This window comes from Pelophylax lessonae (genome assembly GCF_965119305.1).
Source record: "Pelophylax lessonae genome assembly, chromosome: 3".
In the NCBI taxonomy this organism is placed as follows: domain Eukaryota; kingdom Metazoa; phylum Chordata; class Amphibia; order Anura; family Ranidae; genus Pelophylax; species Pelophylax lessonae.
In genome coordinates, this window is record NC_138770.1 from 624046249 (window position 1) to 624058912 (window position 12664).

Genomic DNA, 12664 nt, shown 5'->3' on the forward strand with positions numbered 1-12664 from the left:
GCGGCTGCCTGCCGCAGTATAACTGCAGCGGGCGGTCGTAAAGCGGTTAACAACCATAAGTCTTCATCTGCCAGCAGGCTTCCCCACTGACAGATGATTGTAAAGAAAAGGCCCTTTAGGTCTTGTGTGGATTTTAAGGGGAAACCCACGCCAAATTACAAAAAAAAACTGGGATAGGTTCCCCCCCAAAATCCATACCAGACCCTTATCTGAGCATGAATCCTGGCAGATCAGGAAAGTACGGGGGACGAGTAGGCCCCCCCCTCCTGAACCATACCAGACCACATGCACTTAACATGGGGGGGGTGGGTGCTTTGAGGCAGGGGGGGCTCTGCGACCACCACCCCAAAGCACCTTGTCCCCATGTCTTCCGAGCTCCGCTGCTGCATCCATTGACACAGACAGCGGGAATCGGCCCTGCTCCCTCATCACTGGGGCCCCGCTCCCTCATCACTGGCTTTGATTGACAGCACTGGGAGCCAGCAAAGCCAATGAGACCTGCAGACGTGAACAGCGCTGGATCGAATGAGGGCTCAGGTAAGTAAAAGGGGGGGAGGTGAGGGGGGATGCTGACACCTAAACATTTTTTACTTTAATCCAAGGAATGCGTTAAGGTAAGAAATGTTTAGGCTTTACAACCACTTTAACCCTTCCACGTTTTATCCAAAAATAACAAAAATTTCCTTTCAATACTTCCTGTATCTGGATCCGTCTGGGAATAATTGGATTCAGAGACACGGGGCTTCCTTTACTTACAGGCTGAAAGGGAAGTTGTGCTGTCCCTATCAGAGTCCTCATTTCATTTTCTGTTCTCATAAAATAATACCTAGGATCTGAGTGGTTGTCATTAACCACTTGCCGACCGCCGCACGTCTATATACGGCGGCGGTCAGCCCCCCCTGGGCAAAGTGACGTACTGGTACGTCACTCGCCCATGAGCCTCTAGGGGGGCGCTCCCCGACATCCCTGCGTGAATGACCTGCGGCTCCGATGTCCGCCGGTCACTCGCGATCTCCCGCTGGAGAGGGAGAAAGGCAGGCGGCTGATGTAAACAAAGCCGCCTGTCATTCTCCCTGATGTAACTGCAGAGACTGTACGATCCTGCTATGTAGGATCGTATGTCTCTGTGGTTACATCCCAAGCCACGTCCCCCCCCACAGTTAGAATCACGCCCCTAGGGATACATTTAACCCACTGTTCACCAATAAAGTTAACCCCTTCCCTGCCAGTGTCATTTTTACAGTAACAGTGCATATGTATAGCACTGATTACTGTAGTAATGTCACTGGTACTCCCAAAAGTGTCAAAAATGTCAGTCAAGGGTCCGATCTGTCCGCCACAATGTCGCAGTCCCGCAAAAAAAATCGCAGATCGCCGCCATTACTCGTTAAAAAAAAAACAATAAAAATGACATAAATCTTTCCTGTAGTTAGTAAACGCAAAAACTTTTTGCGCAAACCAATCAAAATCCGCTTATTGCGATTTTTTTTACCAAAAATATGTAGCAGAAAACAAATTAGCCTAAAATGTTAAAAAGTTTGATTTTTACATTTTTATTTTTGCGGGAATTTCATATAAAAAAATGTGAAAAATATTGTTATTTTTTCAAAATTGTCGCTATTTTTTGTTTATAGCGCAAAAAGTAAAAATCGCACAGGTGATTAAATACCACCAAAAGAAAGCTCTATTTGTGGGGAAAAAAGGACGTCAATTTAATTTGGGTACAGTGTCGCACGACCACGCAATTGTCATTTAAAGTGACGCAGTGCCAAATCGCAAAATAGGCCCTGGCTTTGAGCAGCCAAATCCTCCGTGGCTTAAGTGGTTAAAATTACGTTCAGACGCCGGAGTGAGTATTTTACTACCTGGTACTGCTCTTAGCATAGTTGTATCAGGTTTGGTATTTTCCAAAGAACTCAGAGGAACAAGGAAATGTCAATTCACGCTAGTAAAAAAAAAAAAGAATTCTATATATAGAAGTATATAATTATAAACACACGCTGATGGCTTTTATCATTCTCCCCGCGGGGATATTACCACATGGGGTGTATTGTTTTCTTCTGCATTGGGTATTGCAATACTTCTGCTGTAATTCTGAGTACTTTCCTGTGTTTACTAACTCCAGCTGGTCCTGTGATCTTGTGTATTCTGTCTCCTTCAAAGAAACTGGAATGAATCTCTTTGCAGATCAATTCTTCTCAACCAGAAAAGCCTTCAAGTAGTATTAAACCCTTAGCATTATTTATTTTAACACATTAAGCACAGTAAGATAAACATTCCCCCAATAAACTATTTGTTAAAATTCTCAAACCCAGCACTTGCATTATACAGCTTTCAATGCTGCTGGCTCCTGCTCTACCAGTACTGCTTCCCTGAACTTCTGGGCTTCCTAGAAAAGAGATAACAATGAACAGTTGTGTTGTTTTCCTTTGCATCTATTGGAAGTGATTGTAAGTGGCGGTTCACACTATTGCGATCACAGACATCGCATATGATTTGGAGCGCACTGCTCCTAAAATCACATGCAATGTCTGTGCGGTGCGAGTTCAGCCACACAGTTTGCAATCGCAGTGAACTCGCACAGGACCCTTTTTTTGGTCCGCATCAGAATCGGATCGCATGGTGGTTCACACCAGTGCAATCCGATTCCTGTGCGAACTGTCAGATTGCACTGCAATATGCGATCTTATCTGGGGGTGTCGTTAACTTTGAATTAACACCCCCAGCGATTCGCATATGGCAGTGTGAACTGCCTGTGCTGCGGATGCGATGCGGGAACACGCAGTATATTCGCGCATCACAATAGTGTGAACCGGGACTAAAGGCAGAAGTTTTTTTTTCATCTTATTGCATTCTATGCATGAAGATAAAAAACCTTCTGTGTGCAGCAACCCCCCTCAGCCCCCCTAATACTTTCCTGAGCCCCATCTCTATCCAGCGATGTTGTAGGAGAGACTCGGCTGCCTGGGACTCTCCTTCTCATTGGCTCCCGCTGCTGTCAATCAAAGTCAGTAAGCCAATGAGGAGAGAGGGGGAATGGCCTAGCCAGGGCTCTGTGTCTGAATGGACGAAGGGAGCTCGGTTGTCCCCATAGTAAGCTGCTTGCTGTGGGGGCACTCAACAGGAGGGAGGGGCCAGGAGAGCCGAAGAGGGACCCCAGAAGAGGAGGATCCGGGCTTCTCTGTGCAAAACCAACTGTACAGAGGAGGTAAGTATAACCTGTTTGTTATTTTTAAGCAAAAAAGAAAATAGAGACATTAGTATCACTAAAGAGGAAGTAAACAGTTTGTAATTTGTTCCTCCTTGTCCGAAGCCGGTGCCATGTTAAGTTCTGTCTTCCGTGTTTGCAGCACTTTTGGGCCTCCGCCCTTTCTTTTTCTCCCAGACGTAATCTCGCACATGCGCAGTGAGTTCGTAGCCAAGCCTCGTTTTCGTTGTAATTACTATGGGAACCTTGTCACTGGCGTAGCGAAAATCCCAATTGAGCCAGTGCTCTCGCGGGATTGCAGCGATTTTGGCACGCTGTGTTATTGCAAGGACTAACAGCACAAGAAGCGTGCCGTAAACGAGGGACATTATGCGCATGCGCTGGTGACATCAGAGAAGTAAACAGCAACGGATTACAGGAAAAGTAAGTATGATAGAAGAGATCCAAATACAGCGATTCGCACAGTATGTGCTGATTATTTAAATGAGGAAAATTTAACTTTGAGAGTTTACAACGACTGGAATGGGTCAGGGACTTTTTTAAATGCAAAATGGTGCTTTTTTTTTTTTTTCTTTTGCTTTTTTGGTTCAATAGACTTCAATAGAGAAGCTGCAGAAAAGCATGTAGTGCAATTTTGCTGCAATTTGCGTTTTGTGTTTTTTAGTCTGCTGATTAACAAATTGGCCAAAGAAATCCAAAAATAAAATTCAAATCACAAATCGCGGCAAAATCGCTGTAAAATCACGTGTGCAAAAACGAAAAAAGCACTTCAGAAAAAGCAAACTGAATAGGTGGTCTGAACCAAACCTTAATGTTTGCTTTTGCTGTGAAAATGCTGAACATACAAACGATTGCAGTTTTAGAAAATCGGTACAAGACTGACATATATATTACAAAATATGCCTAAAAGGTGCACATTCCCAACCTATCTATCTTTCCCAGCTAGGTAACACAGACAATGTAGCAGTAAGTATACTAAACTGCTACTCTAAGTGCCGGTTCACACTAGGGCGACCTGTGAGGCGACCTGGTCGCCTCACAGGTCGCCGCAGGTCGCCTCCCATAGGGAAGCTGCGGACCCGTTCTAATAGGAGCGACACAAGTCGCTCCGACCTAGAAAAAGGGTCCGGAGCTTCTTTGGGGCGACCCGGAGGCGACCGCCATAGACTTCAATGTTATGAAGTCCGTGGCGGCCGCTCCGAGGTCGCGGCGCGCTGCAATGTGAACCGGCGCTAAGTGATATTAAAGGCTTGTTTCTTTTTTAAATAAACATGGTATACTTACCTGCTCTATGCAGTGGTTTTACACAGAGCAGCCCAGATCCACCTCTTCTCTGGTCCTCAGTCGGCTCTCCTGGCCCCTCCCTCCTGCCAAGTGCCCCCGCAACAAGCAGCTTGCTATAGGGGCACCCAAGTAGGCTTTCTCCCAAGTCGCTGCTCTTTGTGTCCATTTACACCCCTGCCCCGCTCTCTCTTCATTGGCCCACTGGCTGTGATTGACAGTAGTGGGAGCCAATAGCTAACGTTGCTGTCAGTCAATGAGGAGGGAGATACCCGGGAAAGCTGAGGCTCTCATGCACTTTGCCGGATTGGGATTGCTGGATCCAGGATCTTATAGACTGCTCGCTTCTCCAAAGTCCTCCAGAACAACCCTATCTTTGTCTCAGCACATAGCTTGTTCAAATCCCCTATCCCCCCCCCCCCCCCCACACTTCCTGTACATAATTTCTTGTCCTGAGCCTCACCAACCAGTCCAACAAGTTCATAAGTTGATTTGCATATCAATGGCCTAGCTTCCATAAACAATGCATGTAACTAAAATCTAAAATCCAACAATTCACATATCTAAGTTAAAAAATGAATAAAATAGCTAAAGCAACACAACAGTGCAGTCTAGAGCCAGTCTGTTTACCTGGAGAATGGAGGGAAGGGTGGAGCAGGAAAATGCCTTGTGTTTTTATTGCTGCACACTGTATAGGGAGACACAACTCTAGTCCCACCATACAAGGGCGGCTCCATAGGGTGCTGCAAGAGAAAGGAGCCACCTTGAAACAGGAAGCCTGGGCCAGAATTCATGGCACCAACTTAAACTGGAACACAGGTAAGGATTAAAAGATAAAGACGCTGCATGCTGAGTATGTGGTTAAATCAGCTGCTGAAAGTGCTGAAAAACTGAGGAGTTAACATAACTTTATGCTGGACTTAAAGTGGTTGTAAAGTCTTAAGGTTTTCTACCTTCTTGCATTTTATGGTAAAAAAAAAACTCTGTGCAGCAGCCCTCCCAAAACTTACCTGAGCCCCATCTTTCTCCAGCGCTGTACACAAGAGCCTCAGCTCCCCAGAGACTCTCCCTCCTCATCGGCTGAGACAGCAGTGTGAGCCAATGAGGAGAGAGAGGGGCAGGGCCAAGCCACGGCCCTGTGTGTGAATGAACACGCAGAGCAGCGGCTTAGGAAGGGAGGGGCCAGGAGAACTAAAAGGGACCAGAGAAGAGGAGGATCGGGGCTGCTTTGTGCAAAACCAACTGCACAGAGGAGGTAATTATAACATGTTTATTATTTTAATGTAAAAAAAAAATAAATTTAAAGCTTTAATATCACTTTAAACAACTAAGGGGTGGTTGGATGGGCAAGTACAATCCCACTGGCCCTCTAAGGTGGTCTGAAAGATGGGCGGCAAAGTCCCTGATCACATGATTGGCTGTTGCAGCAATCGCATGATTGGGATTACTGCCCACTGGCTCCTGTTTATAAACAATAATCAGGAGCTGTCAGTGAGCTCAATTTCTGTACAGAGCAGTGATGTACTGGCGGGGAAGTTCAGCAGAACAGTGATGCCATGATACCATAGCCATTGGTGCCATGTGACCTTTGAAGCCACATTACTGAACCCATAGTGACCCCATATTATTATTCCCTTCTCCTTCCTGATGCCTCCCCATGTTGGCATTTTATTGATGTGCAATGTTAGTAAAGTGAGCCCTGCCCTATAATTGTCCATTCTTTTTCTTTTAAACTGGAGTATGCCTTCGAAGGAAACCCAATAGAAATGCTGTAAAACAAAGAGAGGGCGCACCAGCCTTGCGCATTACCCAAGTGGTGTTTTTAATCATAAGTAAAAATAAATATACCCACAAACAAATCAATGATACAAGCATATTAGGGTCCATAGAGCACAAAGCAACTAAGTCATGCGTTTCGAGGGCAGACCCCTCTCAAAACGCGTCAGCCACCTGGCTTGCTGGGAATAGTCTCTGTTACCTGGTTGCTTTGTGCTTTCTATGGACCCTGATATGCTTTTATCATTGACTTGCTTGTGAGTATATTTATTTTTATTTGTTATTAAAAACACCACTTGGGTAATGTGCAAGGCTGGTGCGCCCTCTCTTCTATGTTTTACAATGCAAATATACTGACAAGGAACATGTTGAAAGAACAGAAGGATGAGCTGATCAATCTCCTTCACCTCCTTCAGTTGCTCCTTCGCTGTCCTGAGGATACTCAATACAGTACAGTCAGGTCACTAGCCTAGTTGTACTATGTGGCAGAGCTGTGTAAATCCCAGGACCGGATGGCCAGAAATACAAATCCTTTGTCCTGTCTATTCAGCTGTTTTTCTGCATTTCAGCTTTAAGTTTTCTTATCTGGGGAGGGGATGCTAATAAAGTTATTATACAATTATATCATGATCCATATTTATCTTATATGAACACCGAGGACAATGGTAAGCGTAGCTGATATCATGCAATCAACTATTTATTTGGAAGCTATCAATGTCAATTAAAGTGATACATTTTTAATGCTTGCTGTGGAAATGCATTTTATATTTAAAGACTAGCTATTGTCACATTCTTCCCATTTCACACATAGCCCTGAGTGGTGCAAGGTGCATGTGAGTTCATTGTATTGCTTGAGATGAGTCAGAGCTTTATAAACAAACCTGTAATCCCGATCACAGAACATGCAAAACAGCAGCAATACCACCTGTGATTGTCACCGTGAGACTAGCTGGGACATGTTTCTAGAGTTTAGTCTCGTGCAATGTCTGTGCAAATATCCAGCTCAGGGCACAGTCATAAAATAAAGCATTATGGATCTTATGGGTCAATATAGCTAAGGTTGGGACCTCATTACACCATAATTGTGTGCTTGTCTAGATAAGCTTTCAATGTAAATAGAAAATAGGCCCTGTATACAGCAAATCCGGAATGTATTCACAGCGCTTCACTTTTTCCACATTTTGTTATGTCACAGCTTTATTCCAAAATGGATTAAACTCATTATTTTCCTCAAAATTCTACAAACAATACCCCATAATGACAACGTGAAAGAAGTTTGTTTGAAATCTTTGCAAATTTATTAAAAATAAAAAATGAAAAAAACACATGTACATCCAAGTATTCACTGCCTTTGCTCAATACTTTGTTGGATCACCTTTGGCACCAATTACAGCCTCAAGTCTTTGATGCTACAAGCTTGGCACCTATTTTTGGGCAGTTTCCCCCATTCTTCTTTGCAGGACCTCTCAATCTCCATCAGGTTGGATGGAGAGCGATGGTGCACAGCCATTTTCATATCTCTCCAGAGATATTTAATCGGGTTTAAGTCTTGGCTCTGGTTGGGCCACTCAAGGACATTCACAGAGTTGTCCTGTAGCCACTCCTTTGTTATCTTGGCTGTGTGCTTAGGGTCATTGTCCTGTTAGAAGATGAACCTTCGCCCCAGTCTGAGGTCAAGAGCGCTCTGGAGCAGGTTTTCATCAAGGATGTCTCTGTACATTGCTGCATTCATCTTTCCCTCAATCCTGACTAGTCTCCCAGTTCCTGCCACTGAAAAACATCCCCACAGTATGATGCTGCCACCGCCATACTTAACTGTAGGGATGGCATTAGCCAGGTAATGAGCAGTGCCTGGTTTCCTCCAGACATGATGCTTGCCCTTCAGGCCAAAAAGTTCAATCTTTGTTTCATCGGACCAGAGAATTTTGTTTCTCATGGTCTGAGAGTCCTTCAGGTGCCTTTTGGCAAACTCCAGGCTACCATGTGAGGAGTGGCCTCCGTCTGGCCATTCTACCATAAAAGCCTGATTGGTGGAGTGTTGCAGAGGAATGCATAATACACAGAGCGCTGGGCACAGGACTACATAATACACAGATCGCTGGGCACAGGACTACATAATACACAGAGTGCTAGGCTCAGGACTACATAATACACAGAGCACTGGGTTCAGGACTAAATAATACACAGAGCGCTGGGCACAGGACTTCATAATACACAGGGTGCTGGGCACAGGACTACATAATACAAAGAGCGCTGGCTACAGGACTGCATAAAACATAGAGCACTGGTTTCAGGACTACACAATACACAGAGCGCTGGGCACATGACTACATAATACACAGAGCATGTGGCACAGGACTACATATTGCACAAAGCACTGGGCACAGGACTACATAATACACAGAGCGCTGGGCACAGGACTACATAAAACACAGAGTGCTAGGCTCAGGACTACATAATACACAGAGCACTGGGTTCAGGACTAAATAATACACAGAGCACTGGGCACAGGACTGCATAATACACAGGGTGCAGGGCACAGGACTACATAATACATAGAGCGCTGGGTACAGGACTGCATAATACATAGAGCACTAGTTTCAGGACTACATAATACACAGAGCGCTGGGCACAGGACTACATAATGCACAGAGCACTGGGCACAGGACTGCATAATACATTAGGTTCAGGACTGTATAATACACAGAGGACTGGGCACAGAACTGCATAATACACAGTGTACTGGGTACAGGACTGCATAATACACAGTGTACTGGGTACAGAACTGCATAATACACAGTGCACTGGGTACAGGACTGCATAATACACAGAGCAATGGGCACAGGGCTACATAATACACAGAACGCTGGGTACCAGACTGCATAAAACACAGAGCGCTGGGCATAGGACTACATAATACACAGAGGGCTGGGTACAGAACTGCATAATACACAGATTGCTGGACACAGGACTACATAATACACAGAGCGCTGGATACAGGACTACATAATACACAGAGTGTTGGGCACAGGACTACATAATGCACAAAGCGCTGGGCTCAGGACTACATAATACACAAAGCGCTGAGCATAGGACTACAAAATACACAGAGTGCTGAGCACAGGACTACATAATACATAGAGCGCTAAGTTCAGGACTACATAATACACAGAGTGTTGGGCACAGGGCTGCAAAATACACAGAGTGCAGGATTCAGGACTACCTAATACACAGAGCTCTGGGTTCAGGACTACATAATACACAGCACTGGGCTCAGGACTGCATATTACACAGAGTGCTGGGCACAGGACTACATAATGCACAGAGCGCTGGGTACAGGACTGCATAATACACAGAGCGCTGGCCTCAGAACTACATAATACACAAAGCGCTGGGTTCAACACTACATAAAACACAGAGCGCTGGGTTCAGAACTACATAATACATAGGGCGCTGGGCTCAAAACTGCATAATACACAGAGCACTGGGTTCAGGACTAAATAATACACAGAGCACTGGGTTCAGGACTACATAATACACAGAGTTCTGGGCACAGGACTACATAATACACAGAGCGCTGGGCAAAGAACTGCATAATACAAAGAGCGCTGGGCACTGGACTACATAATACACAGAGCACTGGGTTCAGGACTAAATAATACACAGAGCACTGGGTCCAGGACTACATAATACACAGTGTACTGGGTACAGAACTGCATAATACACAGTGCACTGGGTACAGGACTGCATAATACACAGAGAAATGGGCACAGGGCTACATAATACACAGAACGCTGGGTACCAGACTGCATAAAACACAGAGCGCTGGGCATAGGACTACATAATACACAGAGGGCTGGGTACAGAACTGCATAATACACAGATTGCTGGACACAGGACTACATAATACACAGAGCGCTGGATACAGGACTACATAATACACAGAGCACGTGGCACAGGACTACATAATGCACAAAGCGCTGGGCTCAGGACTACATAATACACAAAGCACTGAGCATAGGACTACAAAATACACAGAGTGCTGAGCAGGGGACTACATAATACATAGAGCGCTAAGTTCAGGACTACATAATACACAGAGTGTTGGGCACAGGGCTGCAAAATACACAGAGTGCAGGATTCAGGACTACCTAATACACAGAGCTCTGGGTTCAGGACTACATAATACACAGCACTGGGCTCAGGACTGCATATTACACAGAGTGCTGGGCACAGGACTACATAATGCACAGAGTGCTGGGTACAGGACTGCATAATACACAGAGCGCTGGCCTCAGAACTACATAATACACAAAGCGCTGGGTTCAACACTACATAAAACACAGAGCGCTGGGTTCAGAACTACATAATACATAGGGCGCTGGGCTCAAAACTGCATAATACACAGAGCACTGGGTTCAGGACTAAATAATACACAGAGCACTGGGTTCAGGACTACATAATACACAGAGTTCTGGGCACAGGACTACATAATACACAGAGCGCTGGGCAAAGAACTGCATAATACAAAGAGCGCTGGGCACTGGGCTACATAATACACAGAGCACTGGGTTCAGGACTAAATAATACACAGAGCACTGGGTTCAGGACTACATAATACACAGTGTACTGGGTACAGAACTGCATAATACACAGTGCACTGGGTACAGGACTGCATAATACACAGAGAAATGGGCACAGGGCTACATAATACACAGAACGCTGGGTACCAGACTGCATAAAACACAGAGCGCTGGGCATAGGACTACATAATACACAGAGGGCTGGGTACAGAACTGCATAATACACAGATTGCTGGACACAGGACTACATAATACACAGAGCGCTGGATACAGGACTACATAATACACAGAGCACGTGGCACAGGACTACATAATGCACAAAGCGCTGGGCTCAGGACTACATAATACACAAAGCGCTGAGCATAGGACTACAAAATACACAGAGTGCTGAGCACAGGACTACATAATACATAGAGCGCTAAGTTCAGGACTACATAATACACAGAGTGTTGGGCACAGGGCTGCAAAATACACAGAGTGCAGGATTCAGGACTACCTAATACACAGAGCTCTGGGTTCAGGACTACATAATACACAGCACTGGGCTCAGGACTGCATATTACACAGAGTGCTGGGCACAGGACTACATAATGCACAGAGCGCTGGGTACAGGACTGCATAATACACAGAGCGCTGGCCTCAGAACTACATAATACACAAAGCGCTGGGTTCAACACTACATAAAACACAGAGCGCTGGGTTCAGAACTACATAATACATAGGGCGCTGGGCTCAAAACTGCATAATACACAGAGCACTGGGTTCAGGACTAAATAATACACAGAGCACTGGGTTCAGGACTACATAATACACAGAGTTCTGGGCACAGGACTACATAATACACAGAGCGCTGGGCAAAGAACTGCATAATACAAAGAGCGCTGGGCACTGGACTACATAATACACAGAGCACTGGGTTCAGGACTAAATAATACACAGAGCACTTGGTTCAGGACTACATAATACACAGTGTACTGGGTACAGAACTGCATAATACACAGTGCACTGGGTACAGGACTGCATAATACACAGAGAAATGGGCACAGGGCTACATAATACACAGAACGCTGGGTACCAGACTGCATAAAACACAGAGCGCTGGGCATAGGACTACATAATACACAGAGGGCTGGGTACAGAACTGCATAATACACAGATTGCTGGACACAGGACTACATAATACACAGAGCGCTGGATACAGGACTACATAATACACAGAGCACGTGGCACAGGACTACATAATGCACAAAGCGCTGGGCTCAGGACTACATAATACACAAAGCACTGAGCATAGGACTACAAAATACACAGAGTGCTGAGCACAGGACTACATAATACATAGAGCGCTGAGTTCAGGACTACATAATACACAGAGTGTTGGGCACAGGGCTGCAAAATACACTGAGTGCAGGATTCAGGACTACCTAATACACAGAGCTCTGGGTTCAGGACTACATAATACACAGCACTGGGCTCAGGACTGCATATTACACAGAGTGCTGGGCACAGGACTACATAATGCACAGAGTGCTGGGTACAGGACTGCATAATACACAGAGTGCTGGCCTCAGAACTACATAATACACAAAGCGCTGGGTTCAACACTACATAAAACACAGAGCGCTGGGTTCAGAACTACATAATACATAGTGCTCTGGGTGCAAAACTGCATAATACACAGAGCACTGGGTTCAGGACTAAATAATACACAGAGCACTGGGTTCAGGACTACATAATACACAGAGTTCTGGGCACAGGACTACATAATACACAGAGCGCTGGGCAAAGAACTGCATAATACAAAGAGCGCTGGGCA

At 45.3% G+C, this 12664-nt stretch overlaps 1 pseudogene across 1 annotated transcript in view; it reads left to right on the forward strand.

The window, feature by feature from the left end:
• Window positions 1-6630: 6630 nt before the first annotated feature.
• LOC309550651 overlaps window positions 6631-12664 on the forward strand; it is a 113237-nt pseudogene continuing 107203 nt past the window's right edge. Inside the window, exons 1-2 of the transcript in view lie at window positions 6631-6715; window positions 6835-6930. The product of the transcript in view is annotated as an uncharacterized misc_RNA (transcript). The remainder of the gene's footprint in view (window positions 6716-6834; window positions 6931-12664) is intronic.